Source organism: Manis javanica, chromosome 2 (genome assembly GCF_040802235.1).
Source record: "Manis javanica isolate MJ-LG chromosome 2, MJ_LKY, whole genome shotgun sequence".
Taxonomy (NCBI): Eukaryota; Metazoa; Chordata; class Mammalia; order Pholidota; family Manidae; genus Manis; species Manis javanica.
Window position 1 is genome coordinate 38,216,072 of NC_133157.1, and position 24,943 is coordinate 38,241,014.

Below are 24,943 nucleotides of genomic sequence, written 5' to 3' on the forward strand. Positions count from 1 at the left end.
TTTACCAGCAAAAACAGGTTTATTTGAGAACAGCAGAGAATTGCAATTCAGGACAAGAAGCTATGGCAAAACCACAAAACATATCCGGAGAACAAAGGAGAGGAATGCTCTTCTACAGGAGAAAGGGGGAACTTGAGGGACTGTTCTAAACAAAAAGTTCATTGGAGGAAACTGGGAGTCCCATGTGTCCTGGCTGCTATTTGGCTCAGTTTAACAGTCTCTTGTTGGCTGGCTATTGTTGGGCTGTTGCTGGGGGAGGTAGAAACTTTTACTGGGTGGTAAAGTAGCCAAAATAGTGTGAGTTGTAAGATGTATGTCTCTTCCTTCCTGGGGGGTCTGCAGTTAACCCGGAGTGGTGGGTGTGAATGCCCCCCTGCAGGCCTCCCAACTCTGGGTCAGCGAGGTTTCCCTTTATCAGTTTTCACAGTATAATAATTAACTTACAGGAATATGTCCTAAGGAAGATATCCAAATAATTTGAAAAGCAAAAATAAAAAGATATTCATTGGAGTTTCATTATATGAATGAAATAGTTTCATTACATAATCAAATAATTTCTGTTAAAAACAAAATATGTCAGCTTGAATTGTGTTTTACCATTCATGAGATAATTATGAAACTAGGGAAGAAATTAAAATCCATACGAAATAGTATTATATGAAAAAACAGCTGTAAGTGTGGATTTGAGATATGAATAAACTACTTAAGCAATGAAAGCTAATTTTTAAGACTCTTGAAAATTATTTTTTGGGGGCCTATAGTATTAATGATATTGTGATGTCTTCAAGAAACTCATAATGACTTAGTCTTCATTTGGGTGTAGCAATTGGTTTAAAAATTTTTGTATTTTTTTCTAATGAATCCTGTATTGTATATTGGAGAAGTTCTTTTAGCCTCAGAGATATTTGTTAAGTGAAACAAAATAATTTAAGGAGATGTGCAAGCATGGCAAACATTTTGGCATTAAGTATCAAAATTCTTAATATTTTTAAGTAAATGAGAGTTTGGAGAATGTCTTCCAAGAAAACTGACAAAGTGTGTCTTTCAGTTTTCTTTTCCCGAAAGAAGTCACCAACATCATTTTTTCTGTTCTTTTTAATTTGACGGAATAGCCTTCTTTTTATAAAGCATATTGATAAGGTTGTTGGATAAAAATAATCCAGTAGTCCATACACCTAAAATCTCTGCACTGTGATTTTTTAAATTTCACACAGCTTTGCACTCACATCTTCTGGCTGGGGATGGAGGTGGAAGTGAGCGATGAGAACACAGCATGTCAGTTCCAGTTACATTCTCCACTCCTGATGGGTGGAGTGAACTGAGGCATTTAAGATATTGCTAACAGTCTGGAATTCAGTTCAGTTCATCAAACACTGCCAGCCTGCTATATGCCAGGCATTGACCAAATCCTTTGAATTCAGAGAGGTAATAAACCTCATTGTTGCCCTTCAGAACAGGCATGCACAACACAAATAATAGAGTAATATAACAGGTATACGAAAGGAATATATTTAGTGATGTGGAAATACAATGACAGAATAGCCAGCTCTTCCTGGACCATGAAAGAACTTGCATTATTACAGAAAAACATTTGACAAAAATCTGTGATCCATTTCTGATTAAACCCCAGAAAACTAGGCATAGAAGAGATTTTCTTCAAACTGTTAAGGAGAGTCTTTAAAAAAGCACTAGAGCTAACATCATTTAATGATGAAAGATAGAATGCTTTCACCTTAAGACTGGGATCAAATCAAGGATGTCCACTCTTGTTACTTCTGTGCCACATAGGATGGGAGGTTCTAGCCAGTGAAATAAAGTAACAAAAAAATAAATAAAAGGCATCTGGATTGAATAAGAAGAGAAACTGTCTATTTGCAGAAGACATGAAGATCTATGTGGGAAATCTTAATGGACTCTTAAAAAAAAGTAAAACAGCTAATAAGTGTTTTGTAGTGCTGCAGGGTGGGTGGACAGTATGCAAAATTATATTTCTCTACTAGTAATGAACAAGTAGAGATAAAATATATGAAATATGCCAAAAGGTATAAGAAACTTGTATACTAAAAATTACTAAACAGTATTCGGAGGAATTAAGAAACCTTAAATAGAGATATACTGTGTTCATGGCTGTGGTGACCCAAAATTATTAAGATGTCAAGTCTCTTCATATTGATTTATAGATGCAATACAATTATAGTTAAAATCCCAATAGATAAGGCTTGTTCTTTTTAAAAGTACAAAAAATATCCCAGTAGGTAGGTTTGAAAATTGACAGGTTTATTCTAAAATGTGTAAGAAATTTAAAAGAAAATCAAAACAACTATGTAACCAAAACAGCTTTGAAAAAGAACAAACTTGGAGACCTTAATGTTATCTGATTTCAAGGCATTATATAGCTATGGAAATCAAGACAATATGGTGTCAATGTAAAAAAAGATAAATACCTCAATGCAACAGAATAGAAGGGCGAAAAATAGACCCACAAATATATATACAATGGATTTTCACACAATGTGCAAAGGCAGGTGAGTGGATAAAGGATAGTTGTTTAATCAAATGGTGCTGGAACAATTAGAATTCAATAAAAATAAAATAAAATAAAATTTGATCCTACCTTATACTATATACAAAAATTAACCTAAAGTGGATCACAGTACACAATCTTCAACCAGTGAGTTGTAAATGTGGTTTCAAAAAACTTCCTTCTTCAATGCCCAGAATTCCTAGTAGGGAAGGCTGAATCCTCTGTTACAACAGAGCTGCTTCAGCTTCTCTGCTCAATCCTGCTTTCTTTACATCTCAAAGACTTGTCTCTGAGAGTACCCTTCATTTTCCTCCATTAAAAATCAGAGTCCATTTCCCAAAGAACCTGGCTGAAATCAGTAGTTATTGGGAAAGAGCATATTAGACAACAATTAAGAAGTCAGATATTTGCTCTAATATGTATAGCCACCTTTAATGCAACAGCTACAAATGCTAATTGATATACTTGTATTGGCAACTTGGATACATTAGAGGAATTGCTGAAAAGAGATATTTTGCAAAATGGTGACTAACCTTGATGAAGTTCTGAACAAACCTAAGTATCATCTCTCAATTTACTTGTAGTTTCATTCCAAGAAAGTTAAATATATATAAAAATAGTCTAAAAAATAAAAATTGTTTTGAAGAGAAACTACTTCTAGGCGGAGACCATTTAAAATATGTTTTTCTCCTATACCAATATCTGCTGAGACATTTGAAGGATTTGTGGGATTACAACATATACATCTGCCCATACATCTAGCATCACTATCCTCTACCCAATTAATGTGGTTAACACCCTTCAATCATTGTGTGGCTACCCTAGAATGACTCCATAAATTTCTGGAAGGTACCCTAGTGACCCCATTGAGAAACACCAGTCTTAGAGGGCTCTGTATGATGTAACAAGCAGCTTTGGCTTTATTCTGTAGGCGTTAGGGAGGCATTGCAGCCCTTCGAGTTGAGCAGTGATGTAATGTGTGTGCATACTTGATGTATTGGTATATATACTTGTATATATTTGCCATATATTCACAACTATTTAAATATACACAGTTACTGTGTTTTTAATATTTGATCATGAAATTGGAAGCTCCACTAGAACTAGTATGTTTGGTTTGATTTTCTGCTTCATCCTCAGTGTCTAAATCATGCCTTGCATATCTAAGCAACTGATATGGAATTCCTCAGTGTAAGGGTATATGCATCCTGTGGTTGTGGAAGAGATATAATTTTATGAATCCTTAGCCTATTTTCTTTTTAAGAATTTAAAGTAGATCTGATAGTCTATGGAAAGTTTACAGTGTGTTAAACTAAAAGATAGGAAACCTCCCTTCTGCTCCTGACCATGCTACTAACTATGTGACCATGGGCAAGTCCTTGGACTTTTCAGATCTCATATCTGAGTTCTCTATAGAGGTAAGGGGTTGGACAAAAAAAAAATTAAATATGTCTTTCTTCTATATCAATGTCTGCCAAGATCTTTGAAGGTTGTGTAGGAATATAACATATGTTTGCCCTCCACATCTAGCATCCCAGTCTAAGACCTTTAATTTTCCATAAACAACCAACATTAATAGAAAAGGGATTTTTACTGTCAAGACAAAACAGTGTAAACATCTGGAGAACAACAAAGGGGAAAAAACACAATATTGGAAGATGTGAAATAGATAAGTGACTGGTTATCAAACTCTACAAACCAAATATTGAAAAATTGGGAAAAACTGAGAGAATCCAGATCTATACTGTACAGTAATTGAAAAAATGTGCAGGAAGAGGCCACACCAGTTACTGCTGGGTCTAATAGTAAAGGGTAGACATATTTTAAAATATTTAAGAAGCAAATAGATTAGTGGCTTTGAATCCCAGCCGCACATCAGAATTGCCTGTGGAGTTTAAGGAATTTCTGACACCTGGATGCCACACCCAGAAATTCTAACTTAATTGGTACCCCAGTAATTCTTAAGTATTGACATTGAGAGATAGTAACTCCAGAAGGGATGAGTGTGATTCAAGATTTTGGCTCATTGAGGGGAAAAATAACCAAGATTTCTGACATTGCTATGACTTTTGAACCAGGTGTAACTATTGCAAGATGGATATACTCTATGAAAACAGTAAACCAAGAAGGAGAAAGGTATAAACTCCAGAGAACAGCCATTCAAACCAGAAGGAAGACAAAGGAATTCCAAGGATCCAAGCAAAGGTAAGTCCCCAGATAATGGCTTTGCAATAGAATTAGAAACCAGTCCAAATAGCAAAAGTATGGAAGTTTCAGAAGAAATATATTTAAACAAATTGAACTGATGGTGTAAATGATGTAATTGACCATGTGTATGGAACATTTCATTTAAAGACTTTAAAGGTTTTAGGAAGGTATATGAAGAATTAGGAATAGGTACAAAGAAACATTAATGATGAAAAAATAAAATATCAAGTCAAAAACAATAATGCTCAATTGTGAATAATAATTGCATAGGCTATACACATATATAACTTTTTTAATCAACAGTTTGAATATAATTATTTGAGGAAAAAGAAAAATGATAATGAGAACTGATTTATAATCTTCATAATTTAGTCAATAGATAATATACTTAATTGGTGATCCAAATGATAGGGTACATATTTAGAAATATGGAGATGTGTGAAAGTCACAAAAACAGCTTAAAAAGTGGAAAAGTAGTTGCTTCTATGGAGTGGTCTTTGACAAGGTTAGTCAGCCTTAGCACTGTCTAGACTCTGCTGTGGGACTGTCCTGGGTGGTCTAGTAGGCTTGGCAGCATCCCGGGCCTCTACCACCAGATGCCAGTACCAACCAAAAGGTAACAAGCAAAAATGTCCCTGGACATTGCCTAATGTCTCCAGGGTGACAAAATTATCCCTAGTTGAGAACCACTGGATGGTAGGAGGTGCAGAATTCATACTCTGCTATAAACATTAATAATTTGACTTTTAAAAGTATGTACTTGTATTACTTTGATATAATACTAACTTAAAATAAGACAGTTGATAGAGATGATTTTGAATATCCTTTAAAATCTAAAATGTTGCAAAGTCATATATCCCAACTACTACTTTTTAGCTACATTTCTTTCAGTTGTAAATTATGTTTTCTTGACGGCTAAATCTCTAGTGAATGGATTAGATAAACACAATTGAGTAGGTAGTAGTGAGTACACAGAAATATGTAGACCTTATCCCTGATTCGATTATTTACTGATGTACCTAGGCATTTGACCCAAAAAATTATGGAGAGTTTTGGGGGAGGTTTTGGAGTCAGAGGAGAATGTTCTTCATTCCTGACTTTTCCCTCATGTCATCTCTCTGTCCATGAGCATGTTGGCACATATTACCCAACAATATTATTTCCAGCTGCCTTTCTCCAGGAAATCTTCCTCATTCTATGGCTGCAAAAGCAGATTATAGTCAATGTTTAACTGAATTGTACAAACAAAAGTGTTCCTGATATTTTAGGAAGAAGCAATAATTCAGCCATGGAAGAGTGGGGTATATTCTTAGAGGAGAGATGCAAATGGGTACAAAACAGGGCTTGTGTGCCTTAGCTCCTTAGGTCTATGTCAGCAAATGTTCTTCTCTTAGTGGAAAAGACAAACTCCTAACATCCCCATCCCATACACTGGGGTGTAAGTCCCTGATGGAGTTATCCTAATTTTTATGTGGCCATCATGACTAATAGTCTGTCTCTGACCACTTAAGGTAAGTTTGGTGCAAAATTCAACCTAAAAGTGATCTGGCTTGAAACTGATAATAAGGCTCTGGGAATAAATTTCTGTCTTTATTGAGTTTATCAAGGTTGTTGGGTTTTAACAAATGCTAAAAATTGAATAAACAGAGTTTTGGGGTTTTTTTTGGATGGGAGTGAATAAGAAGTTACTTTTAAAAACTAAGTATAAATGTGGCTATAAGTGGTAATCCTATTATATCGGACATTGTGGATATACTTTCTTCTGGTTTACCTTTCCAGGATAATTATTTGTTTTTCGGAAGAATAATATTCTTTATCCCAAATCAGTCTTGTTGCAGCTAATGTTATTATTTACTAGTCCAGGTAGAACCAAGTGCATTTTCACATGGCATGAAGTAGATTTTTATTTTTTAAACCCAAGAACAGACTGAAGTTTGCTAGTGAAATTGTTTTGGTAAATACCATCAATTCTGATGACAGATTATTTTCAGTAATCCCAAGCAATTTTGTTACATTGCCATTATGTTTAAGTGATAGCAAATTAAAATGATAAAATATCTTTATCTCTTTCCTGCAGCTGTTTTAGCAATCCCATAAAATGAGTTTATACTGTCAGGGTTACCTGTCCAGAAATATATAAATACAGGTGGCATTGTTCCTTAAGTATCCCACCAGTCATGAGGCTCTGTAGGCGATCTAATGGTCCATTTCTAAGGAAAATGTTGCAGTGTCTGTTTTTCAATTATTTGAGAAATAGACACATTCATTGTTTTGCCTGGTGTCAGGGTCATCTCACCACATATATTATGGTAAATTACTATAATAGGAGCACTTGGCATGTTGTGTTAGAGTGAAAAGGAAAACAGATTGGATGGAAATAAGAAGAATTCATTCTTCATCCTCTCTAGCGTGTGTGCCCTGACTACCATCAGGGGAGCTTATTAACCTTCCTCCCATTGTAAATGTTTCTAGAAAGCAGAACTGAATTGAACAAGCTCTGCAGTCAAACGGCCTTTCTCTCATTCCCCACTAAAGATAGATGTCTCTTTCCTAGGCCATTTCAGAGGGACAATTTAAATACAAATTTGGGTTTAGTTTTGTTCTCCTCAGTACACTTGTATGTGCAATTTATTTTCATGTACTATACATATTTTTTTTTCTGTGTAGAAACCTAATATTTTCCATTTAGGTACCCTTGTGAGATCTTTTGTACTGAACTTGTGATTTCACTCTTCCACAAATTTTTCTGACTTCTTACCAGAAGCACCACGCTTGTCACTATGGTTTGAGCAAATATCCCTGAGCCCATAAGGGATCAAGGTCATAGGTTCATCTCTTTGGTCACCTGAGACACAGCTTTTTTTCCATAAAGCACACTCCACGGTTTTCAGTAGTCAATACTTTGTAGGTAAGTTTCTTGGAACATGTTTGTCTGGAGGGTATCTTTGCTATGTCCACGTCGTTGTTGAACATTCTAGCTCAGTGCTCCACTTCATCTCTTACCACTCTTCTCTCAGGATCCAAACAACATTGAGACTATCATTATTCTGCAAATAGGGCAAAATATCTATTTCTGTGATTTGGGCCTGGTTAGTTTGGATCTGGCTTTGCTTCCATCAGATGCACCCTTATAGCCAGAGGAAAGTTCATTACAGTCTGTTGTAAAACAACTCCAACTCCTTGGAAATAATATGCCTCAGCATATGAAAATGACCTTGTTTCTTGAAGGAATTGCTGCTGATTGGCAGCAGGTAACATTTGTCCATTGTAGAAAATGAAGGCACAATTGGGAACACTCTAGTTTTGAATCAGTTTTAAGTCATTTCTTTTCATATGATTGTTCCTTAGTAGTTTGAACTTGCACTGCTAAAGGGTTGAGTACTTCCTTCCGAACCTCATGTATCTTGATCTGAAACACAGAAGAGCATGGGAGCTGAGACCAGGTGGCCTGCAGTCCTAGGAGCAGAGCTTAAATCCTCCATACATCCCACTCTTTAGGCAAATTATTTAATTTCATGTACTTATGGGAAAGTTAAAATTAAATGAGCTATTTAAAGCAGTTACCAAATTTCTTGGTAGATGTTAAGTATTTTTAATTGTGGAAAAAAACCACATTTAACATAATATACCTTGGTGCTACTTTTGATTTGAAGACTTAATGTTTTCTGAGGATCCCTGAAAACAGTCTAACTTTCTAAAAGTCCTCTCTGCCAGTGCCAGGGAAGATCCTGGGTCAGACTCATCTGTGGTACTCACATCCTTCAAAGAAAGTGAGAGAAAGCAACCCCTTGCTTCAGGTTCTGACATTATGGCATGATGGTGACTGTCTTTTCTTTGCAAACACTGCAATTTGTTCTTACATGCTTTGAGACTCACCAATAAAAGTTACTGAAATAATTTCTTTGAGACTCACCAATAAAAGTGACTAAAATAATTTTTATAAATCTTAGAAAAGTATATTAATAGTCCAATTTTCAAAATCACTATTACCTAAAAGTGAGGACTGTATTCTTAAAAATGTCATATGTCTCTTGTAGCTTAGGTAATGTTTTTTATTAGTTTTTTGTTTTGTTTTTATTGAAAGAAAACAGAAAAATCTTGTAATGATTTGACTCTAGTTTTATTCAATGGCTTAGAACGTAAGTGCATCATTAAATCTCCAAGATACCAGGAATATTGAAAGTCATTTAAAAGATGATGTTATCTAGGGGATCTTTTAAAGAACAGATCTATTGTCTTTTGCATTAACATAAAACACTTATATCTAGGTGGATACAACTGTTCTCTTTGGTTTGTGGAGAAAAGATACTCTTTTCTTGGATGATATTAGGCAGTTATTTGTAAACATGCTCAGTGTTCTTGTGTAAATGGTATTGTTATCTGTCCATTTTGGAGTGCCTGTCATGGATCCTGACTGAGCTTGCTTTTGAAAAGGAAGTCAGTATGAAATTACATTCAGTTAACTTGTCAGCAGGCTTCCAATGGAGATGAAGCAAATGAAGTAATTTCTTGCCAAAAATGGAGCTATGTGTCCTGAACAACTCAGATCATAGAGCCCTTATCCCCAACCGTCATTGAAATGTTGGCCTTATCCCCAAGTAAGAGAGATGTCAGTTTGTGTCCTAATTATCCATGTGGAATGATCTGTTTGGATGTTGGTCTCTAAATCCCTCTAACCTGTTCACTTACAGTACAGTAGGGAAAATAATAGAACACCCTTTATAAAGATGTTAAAATTAAGTGAGATACATCAATAAATAAGATACATTTAACAAAGCAAATGACCCATAGTATTACTTTAAAAATATTAGCTCCTTCTACAAATATAATTAATATCTCTGCTACCATTATTATCATTGTGAAAATTTATCTTTCATTGCCTCTCATTTTTCCTTTCCTTTTTCTTCTATTTGTGATGTTGAGCCACAACCTGATATAAAATCCCCAAGAACATACTCACATATAAGAAGAGGGAAGTCAGGCTGCTTTATGTCTAACATAAATATATCATGAGGCCAAAAGAAACACTAATAAAATCAGTGTCTCAAGTATCTATCAAGACAGTCACAGACCAGAGGACACAAATTGTTTAGGTCTCAGGGCTGCTTTCCCATGAGATATACTGGCTCCACATATCTCCAAAACAGCTATGCACTGTAGTAGGCACTGCCAGGACTAGAATCCACAGTTGGTGATTCTGAGAGTTCCATACAAGGGAAGTTTTTAGCCATTGAAAAGCTTGCAGTACCAATGACCCTCCCTGCCTCTTCCTCTGGACCTCTTCCAGGATTTGAATTTTTCTGAGATCTGCAACAATGTAAAGTATAAATTGTCTTTAATACCCTCAATGGGTATTTATTCATCTATTCATTTATTCATCCATAAACTCATATATTGCATTTATGAAGTGCTGGGCATTTTGCTGGACTTTTGGGAAATTGTAATAAATAGGACAAAATTTGGCTTTGCCCATCTGGAACTTACACACTGCTGGAGAAGAGATATTGAACAGTGTGATGAGTGAAATGAAAGGACAAGTGGAGGGTGCAGTAGAAGCATGTGGGAGGGGACACCCAAATGGAGAGGAGAGGTGGGAGAGGTGAGGAGAGGTATAATGTAAAATAAGACTGATATAAGTTGGGTTGGTGGGATCAAATAAGAGATGGGTTGGCATCAGGGTAATGTTCCAAGGAGAGAGGATAACATATTCAAAGGCATGAACAAACAAAACGCATCTTATGACTAAAAAATGCAGTGTGGTAAAAGCTTTTATAGGGAGAAGTTATTTATATAGCAGCTTATGGAATTCCACTAAGAATTTTTAATGGTATGAATATAAACAGAATGTATATATTTAAAAGTTTTGCTAGGCAGTGGGGCAGTATATGGATCCGAGGTGGGGAGGAGTTAGAGAAAGCACAACTTGTCGGGAGCTAGTAACGGCAGGTCAGGAAAAGATGCTATTGGCTGGAGGTGGAGCCTGGAAGCATAGATATATGGGTTCAGGGATTTAGTTATTTATTCATCATGTGTACGTAATTAACTGCTTTTATGCACAGTCCTAACTGTGTTAGATATGGAGAGGAGAAAGGCATGGTTCTTGCTGTAAAGAAATCAGGGGAGAGAGAGAAAAAAAGAAATTGTATGGTGACACTGTTTGGGTTAAAGTTGGTGAGGTGATGTGTTATGTAAATTTGCTGAAAACAAATTCATCCAAAGCTCTTTCAATGAAGGATCAATCCCTCTAAGTATTATTATTAGTAGTAGTTTTGTTAGAGCACTGTACTAAGTTCTTTATTTGCATATCTTATCCAGCTTTCTTTATAATTCAATAAACTGGGCTCTGGGCTATATTTTTAACACTATTTTACAATTGAGAAGATTGAGACACCAAGATATTAAGTAGCTCGATGAAAATCACTCAGGCAGGATATAGTGAAACTTGAATTTGGTGTGCCTGACTTTTGAGTCCATACTTTAGAGAGTTAACAATGTCAAACAAACTCCTAATAAAGAAAACATGCAGAAAAAAAAATTGGCAGAGAGCAGCAATGGGAGAACAAGAAAAGAAGGCATTCGATTTTTGGTTTAAAGTGTTGAACTGCCTCTTTTTAAGATAAAGACAGATACCTAAAAATGAGAACTGGGTTTAACAGCATCATTTCATGAGATGGGGACTTCCAAACCTAAGTTTTTAACTCATTAAAATGAATATTGAAAACAATATCTCCTTAATTAAGCAAAATCAGACCCCCTCCATTTGGAATGCGACTGAAGGACACGGTCTTAGGGTTGGCCACTCTGGTTCATCATATTTCTCTTCTTTTCTGCCTCAGGGAATTTGTACAGGTCACTAAGAATCCTGTGTGTTCATTTCCTCATTTTTAGGATCAGAATAATAGTGACCATCTCACAGATTTGTCATGAAGATTAATAATGCTTGTCAGTACCTAGCAACTCCATGGTAGAGAAGTGGGCCCTACCAGGAGGTCAGTATGATGATCATGTGGCCTGCTGGAAAATGTAGATGGAGAGAGGGAAACAGCGCCAAGACTCTAGGAGAGGAGAGCAGAGTAAACTGGAAAGGGGCTGCTACTGCAGCCAATCAGCGTCATGGAAGTGGCTGTTTAATCAGCTAATGACACAGAGGGGAAGAATGTAGACCACATCTAATTAGTAGTAAAGAGATAGACACACTTCAAGGTTAAATTTACCCAGGTGTGGAACTCACCTGGAGACTGTTAAACGGTTCATTCCATAGGATGCAACCCCAATGGAAACAGGGCTTCATGGACTAAAAGAAAAATGAAAGCATAGCCTACTAGCCAAAGTAAAAGACCTGTTTTGCCATGGGTACTAAAGTTCTAAGAAATAGACAAATTCCTGCTATGAAAATTATTAGAACACAGGGCTTCAATCTAAGAAGTGACTAATATCACAGGTATATTATTTATAAAAGTAGGTAATTTTTTGTTTTTGAGAGAGATTTTTATGTTTTCAAAGCATCTACTTATATTTAATTTCTGAATGGAGAGAAAGAGAAGGAGACAAAAAAATACTAAGAAATTCTTATTCAAATTCTCCATGTAAACTTTCCCCATTAAGTTAGTCAAGTTAGACAGAATCACTTTTCATAGAACACTTTAGAATAGGCAATAGTAAGGAGTATGAAAAATGTACAAGATTACTCAGCATATACATCAAATCTGTCCTTTATAAACTATTGAAAATAGTGTGTCCATCTGTGCTTTTTCTACGGTTGTTAATAGTTTAGTAACTGAGTTAGCATTGCTAATTTATCAGCAATAATACAGCCATCAATTGGAACACTAATTGCATTTTTATGCCAGACTGTCACTGAGAAGTATGATCAAAAATATTTTTTCAGTGATCAGTCTGTGATATAGTAGTCATTTTACCAGTTCTGCCCAATATAATTCATTAGAACACAGACATGGTGATGTATGTTTTAAATTAAATTTTATATTTTCAATAATATACAATGATGCTTAGTGCTAATGTTTTGTTTTCCATTTTTTAACAATGTCTGGTTGCATTAGGACCTAGATTTAATTTGCTGACCTTTAAAGCTTCAAGGTCAATATAAAAAATTAGTCAGGAAGCACCACTCCCCACTTTATCATAAAGGAGCATGGATTAAAGGGAATGCCAGTCCTCAAACGTGGTGCACATTGGAATCACCTGTTTTGTCTGAGTCACACTCAAGAGATTCTAATTCATGAGGTGTGTGCTCCAGCTTGGGTATATGGTCTAGCTTGGGTATGGGGATTTAAGAAAAAAATCCCAGATTATTTTAATATGCAGCAAAGTTTGAGAACCACTGAATGAGAACAAACTACTGTGTAAGCAGGGTATACCAGAGCACAGAACAAGTTACTCTTCCCTTCCCTCACCCCTTTCTTTCCTTCCTGGAAACATTTAGTATTTACTGAGTATCTGCTATGTGTCAGGAAGTGTTCTAGATAGTAAAAATAACAAGGTAAACAAGACTGTCCCTTTTGATCTGTTTACGAAATTGACCTCCAACTTTGACTTTTGGCCTCACCAGCCTCATGTCTCCCACACGCTGAACCCCAGCTGCAGTGACCTCTTAGTCCTCAGTTGTCATGCTCTGTACTAGTATTGTACTTTCTCACAGGTGCTGGCTTCTCCCATGCTGAGTTACTTCCTACTTCTCTTTGACCTCAGGTTAAGCCTCAGTGCCTTGGCTTTCATGCCTGGGTCCACACTTCTCTTACCATGTCATATACCTCATTCTAGTTGCGCATATCATAGATGTGCTGTTACATTCTTAGGTGTTTAATGTTTCCTTTTCAGCTAGACAGAAGTTGCCAACAAGGAGCCTGCCATTAGGCTCACTAATAAATGCTTAATAAAATATTTATTAAATAAAAGAATTATGAATATGACAGAGTGTAGTCTAGCTTGTTTATTTTTTGCTGCATAACAAGCTAACCCAAAATGTAGTTACCTAAAGCAGTAACCATTTGATGACCTCTTGTGAATTCTGAGGGTTGACTGAACCCTTCTGGGTATATATCTTCTATTCCACATGATATCAGCTGGGAATGCAGCCATCTGGGGGCTCAGTTGGGCTGAAGTTTTTCAGATGGGCTGGTGCCTGGGAGGGTAGGACTGCAAGGCCGGTTTCAGTTGGGATGCTAAAGCTGGTTGGTCTCTTCCTTTTGTAGTCTCAGGTCCTTTTTCTTTCCTTATGCCTCTGCACTTGGTCTCTCCAGCAGATAGTAGGATTTCTTAATAGCAGTTCTGGGTTTCCAAAACGAGCCTTCCAAGAGAGGAAGCAGAAGCTGCCAGATCTCTTAAAGGATGGGTGGAAAGCTGATCCAGTGGCACTCCTGCCACATTCTATTGGTCAAAGAAGTCACAGGCCCATTCCAGAATCACTGAGAAAAACATAAAAACAAAACAAAATAGACCTCCCTTCTTTATGCAAGAGTCATAAAGAATTTGAGACCTTCTTAATTCATCACAGAAACTTAACCTGAAATTTAAAGCATTTCTTTATTTGCTTTTCTTTTTTAGGGGGTGGGGCTAGCTCCAGTGATCTTTTCATTTTAGTTTTTATTTTATTGTGGTAAGAACACTTAATATGAGATCTACCCTGTTAATTTCTAAGCATACAACACAGTATTGTTAACTGTAGACACAATGTTGTACAGCAGATCTCTAGAACTTATTTATCTTGTATAACTGAAACATTCTACCTTTTAGCAACTTCACATTTCCCCCTTCTCCCATTGCCAGGAAACCAGCATTTATGCTCTATTTCTGTGAGTTTTTCTATTTTCAATACCTCGTATAAGTGAAATCATGCAGTATTTGTCCCTCTGGGACTGGCTTATTTCATATAGCATAATGTCCTCCACGTTCATCCATACTGTCACGTATTGTAAGATTTCCTTTTTTAAGGCTGAATAATATTTCAGTGTACATACATACCACATTTTCTTTATTCACTCATTCACTGATGGACATTTAGATTGTTTCTATATTTTGGTTATTGTAAATAGTGATGCAGTGGACATGAGAGGGCAAATACCTGAGATCCTGATATATATATATATATATAGAGAGAGAGAGTGCGTGTGCAAGCATCACATGTGTGAGCACAGGGTCTTTCTTTTTATCTATGTCACCTTTTGTTCTACAATTCAGGTCATTTTATATAGAATAGTCCTCTTTTTGTGGCACATTTCATTACGTATTTTCTAAAAGCAAGAACATTCTCTTAACAATTAACATTGGTACATATTCAGAGTTTTTCAGTTCTCCCAATATTATCCTTAACAGTGAAAGAAAATTCTAAACCATGCATTGCATTCAGATATCATATCTTAGATGTCTTTACTCTGTAACAGTTTGTTTTTTCTGTTTTTAATGGCATTGGCATATTGGAAGAATACTGGCCTGATAGTTGGTAGAATGACTGTCAAGTTAGGTTGGCCTAATGTCTTCTCATGATTGAGCTCATCGTATTCAGTTTTGACAGGAATACTAGGGAAGTGCTGTCATGTTCTCACTTCATCGTATCAGGAATAGTTACTGATGACATTAGGGCTCATCAGTTAGGGTTTCAGCCAAATTCTCTTTATTATAAAGTTACTGTTTTCTTTTGTAATTAATACATACAATATACAACAAATATCCTCTTGCTCATTGCATTTTCACTTTTTAACATTTGTTGAATTTTTTTTGCTTGAAACAATTTTTATTACAGTGGTATTCCTTTTGTCTTTCACTCCACCAGTTGATGCTGTGGGATATGAGCCAGATACTGAATGCTGTGTCTGAGTAGTGCATGTTAGGATGACTGTGTCAGATAGGTGGGAACGAAGATCAGTTAGGCCCAAGGGACATTTCTCTTAGTTCAAAATGAATAAGTCATTGTCATGATGTTCTTATAAACGGGGCTGACAGGTCCGGAGTTGTATTTCAACTTAGGTCCTATACTTTTGTCTGGTGGTGTTTATATGAATATCTCTCTAGATATAGATCTAATACATGGGTATACATATGTAATTTTATACTTAATATTTTATTCTTTCCTACCTGCTTTATCTCAATAATTTAAAAAAGGAACAGGACAAAAAAGAGAAAACCTCTAACTTACTTGCTTAGTTACATAGCATTATGCACAATTTTAAATATTCCATAAAACTTAAGAAAATATGCTTGGCCTTGAATCACATTTGCTAACTAGGGATCATTCAGTGTTATGAAATGAGAACTATAGCTCTGTAATAGCGTTTAGTGGTCACTTAATAATGTTAAATTATTTTCAGATGAAGAAAATGAAGCCAGTATTTTTCAAAGTCTTTCTAAAAGCAAAAATAGAATTTTTTTCCTTAAAATACATGTTCGTTCTTTATGTGATGTTTGCAAATTCAAAGATTTTGCATATTGATACAGAATATTTTAACTATAATAGAAAATTTGCCAAAAATGAGAATTCACTGAATTTCTTTTGACTTTATAATGTGATTTGATTTAGAAAGTGAAAACAGTCTTAAGAACTTAGTTGGTTTCATTTTCCTCTGAGTAAATTCTCTGCCCTGTTCTGTGCCTCTGGGGCTGACTCTGCGGATGCATCACCAAGGCTCCTCAGACCTCTCATCCAGTTGAGTTTGGCTGATGAGAAATCAGAGTGAAGAGCAGAAAGGTTGAGTTATTTCTTCTCCTATGTCCCCTCGGCCTTTGCTCTCTGGTTCCCGTCTGATCCTCCCTCTAAAATTACATCTCCTTCAGAATCTTCTACAGCTCCAGCTCTCACCAGGCTCCTACTGTTTCCTTCCCTACTCTTTTAACCCAGATATCCCCCCTGCAAATAACTTATGTTCATTGCAAAGATATGGAGGTAGCGGGGGAGAGAGAGAGAGATCAGAAGCATAATAGATAAGGTAACGAATTGAAAAGCATCTTGCATTTTGTCCTAATGGTAACAAAATCAATAGGAACGAATTGTCTTCTCCCTGTTGCAGTTGGAAGGTATCTTTGTAAACCTGATGAGCAAATTTTGTGAAATATGAAGAAAGCTTGATGGGTCTTAACAGCAGACTTTTGACTGTCAGTGTTTTGCCTGGTGTCCCCTGTTTGACCTGGCCTTACATGTGTCTTCTAACATGGGAATCACCCGTAGTTGGCCCAGAGATAACGTCTCCACCTACTGGATGGATATTTTAAGGTCTCCATATTTTCTCCAATATGGCCAACAAACTGTCTACGCTGCCTATCGGGTGAGTCCCAAGAAGACCACTGGTAAGACAGCGCTGCACTGCTGCTCTCACAGGCTCCCCCTGCTCGGGGATTCTGAGGCTGGAGCGTGCTCGCCACAGCTCCATTCAGTAGCTTCCACTCTGGCTGGTCCCAGCATGCTTCAGTACTCCTCACTGGTTCCTTTCCCTGTCTTTGTAACTAGTCTCTTATTAAATTATCTCGAAAACCCCATTTTAGTTGCCTTGAATTTTCTACTGGGACCCTAATAGATAGAATACATAACTCAAGAATGGAATCAGAGAGGTGAAATTTCTATTAAACAGGTAATGAATGGTAACCAATAGGAAACAGACCTGTTTGTTTTGTCTTTATAATGTGGTGCCCTTGCTGTAGAATCTCCAATGAAATCTGTCAGCAGTTCCTGTTGTCTTCATGGAAGCTTGTGGATATGTTTTTTTCTGTTCTGTACAGAAGTATATGATATTTTTTTTAGTCCTGCAAAACTATTTTCCAAATATTATTGAAAAGAGGAATTGACAACAGGAAGCTCAGGTGACTTTTTAATACCTAAAAAAATTATCTGCCATGTGAGTTTAAACTTTGTAAACTTTCTCATACATTATTTTCACTAAAATGCAAACCAGATAAAATGCTTCCAGAATATATATGTGAGTGTTGTTGGAGAGAAAGAGAAAAGGGAATAGAACATTTCAGAGATAACCCTCTGTGGGTAAGTGATTAAGCACTAGAATGAATATCGTAGTCAAAGTCTAGCCTCATTTATTTTACGGCTGCAGCTTCATTTAGGCAAAATGCCTCTTTATATCTTAGGCAATTAGGCAATGAATTAAAAGAACAGCTAAATGGAAAAAAAAAATAGATTAGAGAGTCATTCCAGGGAAGCTGGGAAGTGTGAATGGATATTTAAATTATTCTCAGATTCATTAGTCTTAGAGTCCATTACTATGAAATTCAGAATCACAGTCATGTAAATACATTTATTATACTTAAATAAATCAAGAAAGTTTCATTTTCAAAAATGCCAGATGTTCTGTATTTCTCTGGTGGCAATATAAATCTGAAGTTTATCTGTGCTAAACATCTGTCAAAAATATACACTTGTTTAAGGGAATCGCCAATAGTTAAAAATTGAAGCACTTTGAATAATTCATCAGGAAGCAAAAGGATTATTCACTTAAAAATGACCTAAAGACCTCAAACAGTGCATTACATTTGTTATACATAACTACATTAGGTCAGATTTCACAGTAAAAATCTGTCCTATTGCTGGAACTTAAAAACAAACAAAAAAGGATAGTAAAAGTAGGAGGTACTTTCTTTCTTTCATTATTCTACACTTTATTTAAAATTGAAGTATCGTTGATATACAATCTTGTATTGGTTTCAAATGTACAGCACAATGATTCAATAGTTACCTGTATTATTAAATCCTCACCTCCTCTAGTGAGGTTATTATCTATCAACATAGAAAGATGTTACAGAATCATTAACTATATTCTTCATGCTGAACTACCGTCTCCATGACTGTTATATTGTGTTTCTGTACTGTTTTAAATTTAGAAGTTCACATACATAAAAAATGACAATCAACCATAAGTTTAAACTACATTTCATTTTCATAAAAAAAAGACCCTAAACCCAAAAAACCCCAAAATCTATAGTCTTCAAAGGGGGATTAAAAACTTATTTAACTAGACAGAGTACTTAAGGTTCCAATGGATTTGTAAAATTTTCTCATGGTTAAATATAAGACATTGTAGGTATTAGGTTGAATACATAATTTAGCTTCCCCAAAATACATTTTCATGATATTTTTCTGTTTCAGATTTTGAGATTTTGCTTTTGAATTGTTGTTTAAGAAATATATGTGCAAACTTGAAAAAATATAACCACATGGATTCTTTCATCACTGTTTCTTCCTGGCACTGAAAATTTTTCTTCCTGGATGTCAGTAGCAAAAGATTTTGGTTGTGACCTGCTGGGGTAAATACAGTATGTTGCAAATAAAGTGCTATCAGTTCATTGGCTGAGAATATTCATTTTCAACCTCACAACCAAAAAATAATGTCTAACACCACAATATGTTCATTTCTCACTCTGAGCACTGTTTAAGTTTTTCAGTGGCTTCTTTTAGAAATTGTAAGATTTTAAAAGCTTACTTGACATATGGCAAAATGAAGTGGTAGCCTGTGATTGTTTTTATTTCAGATTTTGACTAATTTTCTGGCAGTTGCTCTGCTGATTATTTTTTTCTCAGCAGTCAATGAATTTATTTAAGAAGATACTGTTTGCTTCTGTGGCTTCTTTCTCATTTTTGATTGTTTCATTATTGTATTTTATTTTACTGAAGAAATATTTTAAAGTACTGGATGGAAAGAGCAATTTTGGTAATATTACACTTAGGATTTTGCAAAAATTAGGTAAATACATTTAGAGAGATATCTGAATCTCTCAGGTCAGAAAACTATTAAAAAACATCGAGATGAGTCTGTGGTGAGAAAAGAGAGCAGGGCATAATAGAATGTGTGTTAAAGACCCTCCTGAGTTGAGTTTCCCAAAACAGGATGGCTTCTTGTCCATAGTTAGAGCAAGTTATTTTGACTGGAAGAATGGTGGTACAAGGTGAGGTAAGACTCAAGAATGTATCAAAGTCATGCTAAAATATTGTGCATTTTATTGTATTTATGAACTGATTTGCTTTGGAATACCTGCATTAAATCCATTGAAAGTTGACCAAAAAGCAAATTTTATGAGAAATAACTACCTTTTTAAAAGGAAAAGGTTAGTTAGAAGTGACATTGTTCAATATATTTTCAAATGTCTTTAATGTCTATCTTAGTGAAAGATAGCTGCAATATTCAATATGATGCAACATGTTATTTCAGGATTGAAAGAAAATGCAGTCTCACTCAGATATGTAGTTGGAAAAGATAAGAGTATTTTTAAATGTTTCATATAATTAAGAATATTTTTTTTAGATATTACACCCAAACTTGGCAAGAGGTAGTTTCTTAAAGGTTAGTCACAATATGGAATCTGAAACCATATCCATGAACTTTTTATACTGTGTTACATAAAAATCTCTTGGTCTCCCTTGCCTTTTTAATAAATGTTCTACCTGTGCATGATTTTGGTCATTTGGAAATTAATGGTTCACTCAATTATATAGCATATCCAAATGTCAACACATTTCATTATATAATATAAAAAAATCACTTACCAATATCACCACTGGTCTCATCTCAAAATTCTCTAAGTATTGGCATGTCAAGTTCATTGTGGCAATTACAGATTCTCCAGAATGCTTGTTTTTGTTCTAAGTCTTGAGTTATATCTTTGGCAACAAATACTTGTCAGTTGTTTCCCTTGATGTGATAAGCTCCTTTTGTTTATTTTCAAGAAAATGTCAACTTTCCAAGTTTTATTAACTACTTTTGTTAGTCGTTGTTTTCAGTAAAATTAGTGTTCTATGAAAAAAGGAGCTACTGTACCTAACTCATATTGCACAAATCCTTTTCTTTTAGATAACCATATTTCAGAAAGCACAATTTCTTACTCTGCATATTTCTCATTTTGTTACCCCATGGACTGTGCATCCTCAGTGTAGATGTCAAGAGTGAATAAAGTAAATACTATTTTAGTATTATTATGAAAATGGTTTTGCCTTAGTGCAGTCAATGAATGAGTGTTGGGGACCTGCAAGGCCCTATGGACCCCATTGTGAGAAGCACTGTGTTAGACAGTGTACCAAGCCCTCTACAGACATTATTGCATATCATCTTCACAGTAAATAGAGGAAGTAGAAACTGATTTTCCTCATTTTATAGATAAAAAATTACTAAGAACATTTCAGTAACTTGCTCATCCTACTAACCTAGATCCTCCAGTATATGTTATGAATTTCACTACAAAAGCTGTGGTTTTATTTTTAAATAATTAATAGTTAATCTCGACATACCATAGGCATAGTGCTAAAAACCAAGTGTCTTTGAAAATTGATTTGGTTAACTTTGAAAACTGATAAAAAAATTCTTAGCAAGACTGGAGGTTTCTGCTTTTGTCCATGATAGACTAAGAGAAAGAGTATCTAGCTTTCTTCTCTTAAAACAATTTAAAAACAGAGCAAAATATTTGAAACAGCAACTTTCAGATATTGGACCTACTGGGTGTGATCTTTGAGAGCGGGAGCAAATGAATGCCCCACTTTTTCCCTGGAGAGAGGGAAGCCACTGGTCCTTCTGAGTTGAAGAGGTAGATTTGCAAATTTAGGGAAACCCAACTGGCTAGTAGACACAAGACAGAGTATGAGAGAGGAAAACTGTCCTGAGTTAGAGCCCTGGAGGTGGGACCCCTGTGTTCTCAAATGACTATTAGCATGTGAGGCTGGAGGAAGAACAGCTATAAAGGAGAAGGTAGGACAGGTTTCAGGGCTTGCAAAGGACTGGGAATAGATCACCTCCCCAATGACCAGAGCGAAGACACCCCTTAACACACATCTGGAAGAGCACTCAGAAGAGTGTTACTTCAGAAGAGGGGCCAGGAGACCTTGATTAAAGGGTACCCTTATATGTTTAATAAAGCTCAAAATCTGGTCTTGAAATATAAAACTCGAAGTTCTTAACTGCATCCAGAAGCATTTTATATATTGAGCTTGTAATACTTAGTTCATGGTATTGTTGTGTGTATTAAATGAGTTAAAGTATATAGTAAAGCATTTAGAATAATACCTGGATAGGAAAGAAAAAAAATAAGTAGCCCGCTTCATACCCATTAGCATGGCTACTATTAAAAAAAAAAACCACGCTGGAAATCAGGAAATAATGTGCTGATGAGGATGAGGAGGAATCAGAAGCTTTGTACATGGTGGGGGCGTGTAAAATAGTGTACCTGCTATAGGAAATATGATAGTTACTCACAAAATTAAAAATGGAATTACCTTGTGATTCAGAAATTCCACCGCTTGGTATATCCCCCAAAGAATTGCAGGCAGCGTCTCAAAGATATATTTGTATATCCATGTTTACAGCAACATTATTTACAATAGCCAAAAGCTGAAAGCAGTCCAAGTGTCTATCATGGAAAAGTGGTTAAACAATATGTAGTATGTATACAATGGAATATTATACAGCCTTTAAAAGAAAGGGAATTCTGACACGTGCTATGACGTAGATGAACCCTGAAGACATGATGCTAAGGGAAATAAGCCAGTCACAAAAGGACAAATACTGTGTGATTCTACTTTTCCAAGTAGTCAAATTCACAGGGACAGAAATTAGAATGTGGTAGCCAGGATCTGGGAGCAGAGGTAAGGAATAAGGAGTTGTTTAATAGGTATAGAGATTTAATTTTGCAAGATGAAAAGTTTGGAGATTGGTTGCACATGTGAATGTAGTTAACATTGCTTAACTGTATACTTAAAAATGGTTAAGATGCTTTTTATATTATGTGTATTTTACCACAATTAAAAAAAGAATATTTAAAAAATACACTTACATAAAATTTAAAAAATCACAAGTATTAGGAGTGAAAGGCACAAATACAATAAATGTATCAATTAGATGAAATAAACCAGTTCTTTGTAAAAAAGTTTACCTAAATGACACAAATAAGGTAGAAAATATGAGTATTTCTACATTTATTAAATAAATTTATTCATTGTCAACATACTCCTACTGTGAGAACTCTATGCCCAATTTCATTGGTGAATTCTCTGAAATATTTAAGGAAGACAGCGTAACAACCTTAAAAAAAGTTTTCAGAAAGTAGAGCAGGAAATACTTCCTAAAATGTTTTTTGAGGCTTGCATAATGGTAATTACAAAACCTAACCAAGATAATAAAATTACCTAGCAATATCACTCATGCACATAGATGACAAATTTTCAGGAAATATTAGCAGTTTTTCTTTTGTATATTGGAAGCAGTTGCTACTTACATTCTATGGATTTTGTGAGAATTATGTGAAAAGTTAAGAATGGGCTGAGTTTTTGAAGGCAATGAAATAATTAATTCAGGGTTTTCTGATTAACCCTGACCCTTGGCCACATTTGTGAAAACAAGTATGTAAGATTTCCTTCCCTTGACATAAATAGCTCTCACATGTTGCTTCCAACTAGTTGGCACTAAGATCCAGAACAGAGGTCTGGGGTAAGTAGTTGGGTAGCTGGGAGGTGAGTTTGAGACACCCACCTCCAGGAACTTGAAGAAAACCCAGGCGAGCAAACAGAATGAGCTGACAGCAATGTGAGCAATCAGCAGGTGGCAGGCAGGTCCAACATTTCTGTGGATGGGGGGAGCCTAATAACAGGAAACCCAGAAGCAAGGAGTTCTTACATCAGAGAAAACAGCCAGCAGCTGTCAAGGCTCCTTGGTTGTCTGTGGTTAAACTCCAGGTGCTGGAATTGCAACAAGGAAGGGTAACTAAGGTATAAAATAAGCCATCAGGAGGCAGCAGTAGTAGTGCACCCCAGGTCTAAAAGAAAGCATTGGGTTTAAGGCATCCATCTTAATTCCTCATCTGCACGTAAAGGTGTTAAAGATCACTTTTCGGCCTTTTGGCTAAGATCAGGTGTAGTATCTGTTCTTATCAGTTTAATATCTGATACGTCCTCTATCCAAGGACAATATATTAAATGGATTTTTGGGGCAGGGAGATGGAATAGGAGTTTGCTCCATCCACTCCATGCATTGACCTGGTACTGCAGTGCTTCCAGGAACCGTGCACCTCCTCGAGGGGGAATAAATGACTGTTAAAAATAAAAAAATAAAAATTAAGTGTTAATGATAATGTTTATTGTAATACTTCAATCATTTATTGATGACTTACTAAGTTCCAAATACTACGCAGGGCACTTTAAACAGTCTTTGTCATTCAATCCTCTAGGTCTGGAAAGGGTTATTATAGTCTGCTTTTTACAGGTGACTTAAATTGGAAATGAGATTAAACAACTTTCCTAAAAATACACAGCTAGTACTTGGTGGGGCTGAGAACTAAATCTCTCTGATGGAGGACCCGTCCTCCTGCCTGCTGTACTGCTGCTGTAATGCCTGTGTTCTCATTCTGTTACTAGAAGGTCTATTGAAATACATGTATGAAAATTTAGCTAGCAACAGGGGAGAGCTGAATAAAAACTTCAATTTTAGTCCTCAAGTACATATTCCCTAGCCTTAAGTTTTTAATGGGGGTAGAATTAATTGAAAAATAGGATATAATCACAATGATTTCTGGCTCTCTATAAACAGGTTTTTTTTCTTTAGTAATATGAGTATTTTTTATTTATATGTAATTTTTGAATGCATTTTTCCTAACACACTCCTAATGAATTATATATTAGTAGAAAACAATACAACTTAAAATGATGCTTGTTCATTCTCAGAAATGAACTGGGATTTTGTTGTCTGGAATGAGAATACAAGGTCAAATTTTTTTAAATAATTGACTTCTATGGAAAATATAACCATGTAGTTTCATTTTTTTTACAAAGTTTCATGTTCATGCTTCTTACAGGATAGCAGAAGGATTCACAACAGAGTAAAATGTGAAGCTTCAAACAGAAAGAGATGATAAAATGGGTTTTGCAGGGATAACAGCATCCTGTCCCAATAAGGAAACATTAAATTCAAGTTAATACCCAATTTGCCAGATAGAGTATTTTAGAAAAATTCTTCTCTCTTGCACACACACAGATTTGTCTTTGGGCAAATAATTAAATTTGAGATTGCCTAACTCAATATTTTCTATGATCTACAAAGTTTTCCAAATCTATAGTATATAAAAGACATATTTGAACTACTTGTATTAAGTCAAGGAAAACTTATTTCACAAATGTAGCTGAAAGTCAAGGTTAGAGAGTTTGAAATGTGTTATGTTATCTCCTTTAACAATCTAAATAAAAGAAATGAAGCAGCCTTTTCTATTTCTTTCACATTTTAACCA

The 24,943-nt window shown here is 35.5% G+C and overlaps 1 non-coding gene across 1 annotated transcript; it reads left to right on the top strand.

Annotated features, from left to right (window-relative positions):
- Positions 1–23,545: 23,545 nt before the first annotated feature.
- LOC118972811 (U2 spliceosomal RNA) lies at positions 23,546–23,736 on the top strand. Its single transcript, XR_005061898.1, has one exon. It is a non-coding gene; the product is annotated as a U2 spliceosomal RNA (small nuclear RNA).
- Positions 23,737–24,943: the final 1,207 nt, after the last annotated feature.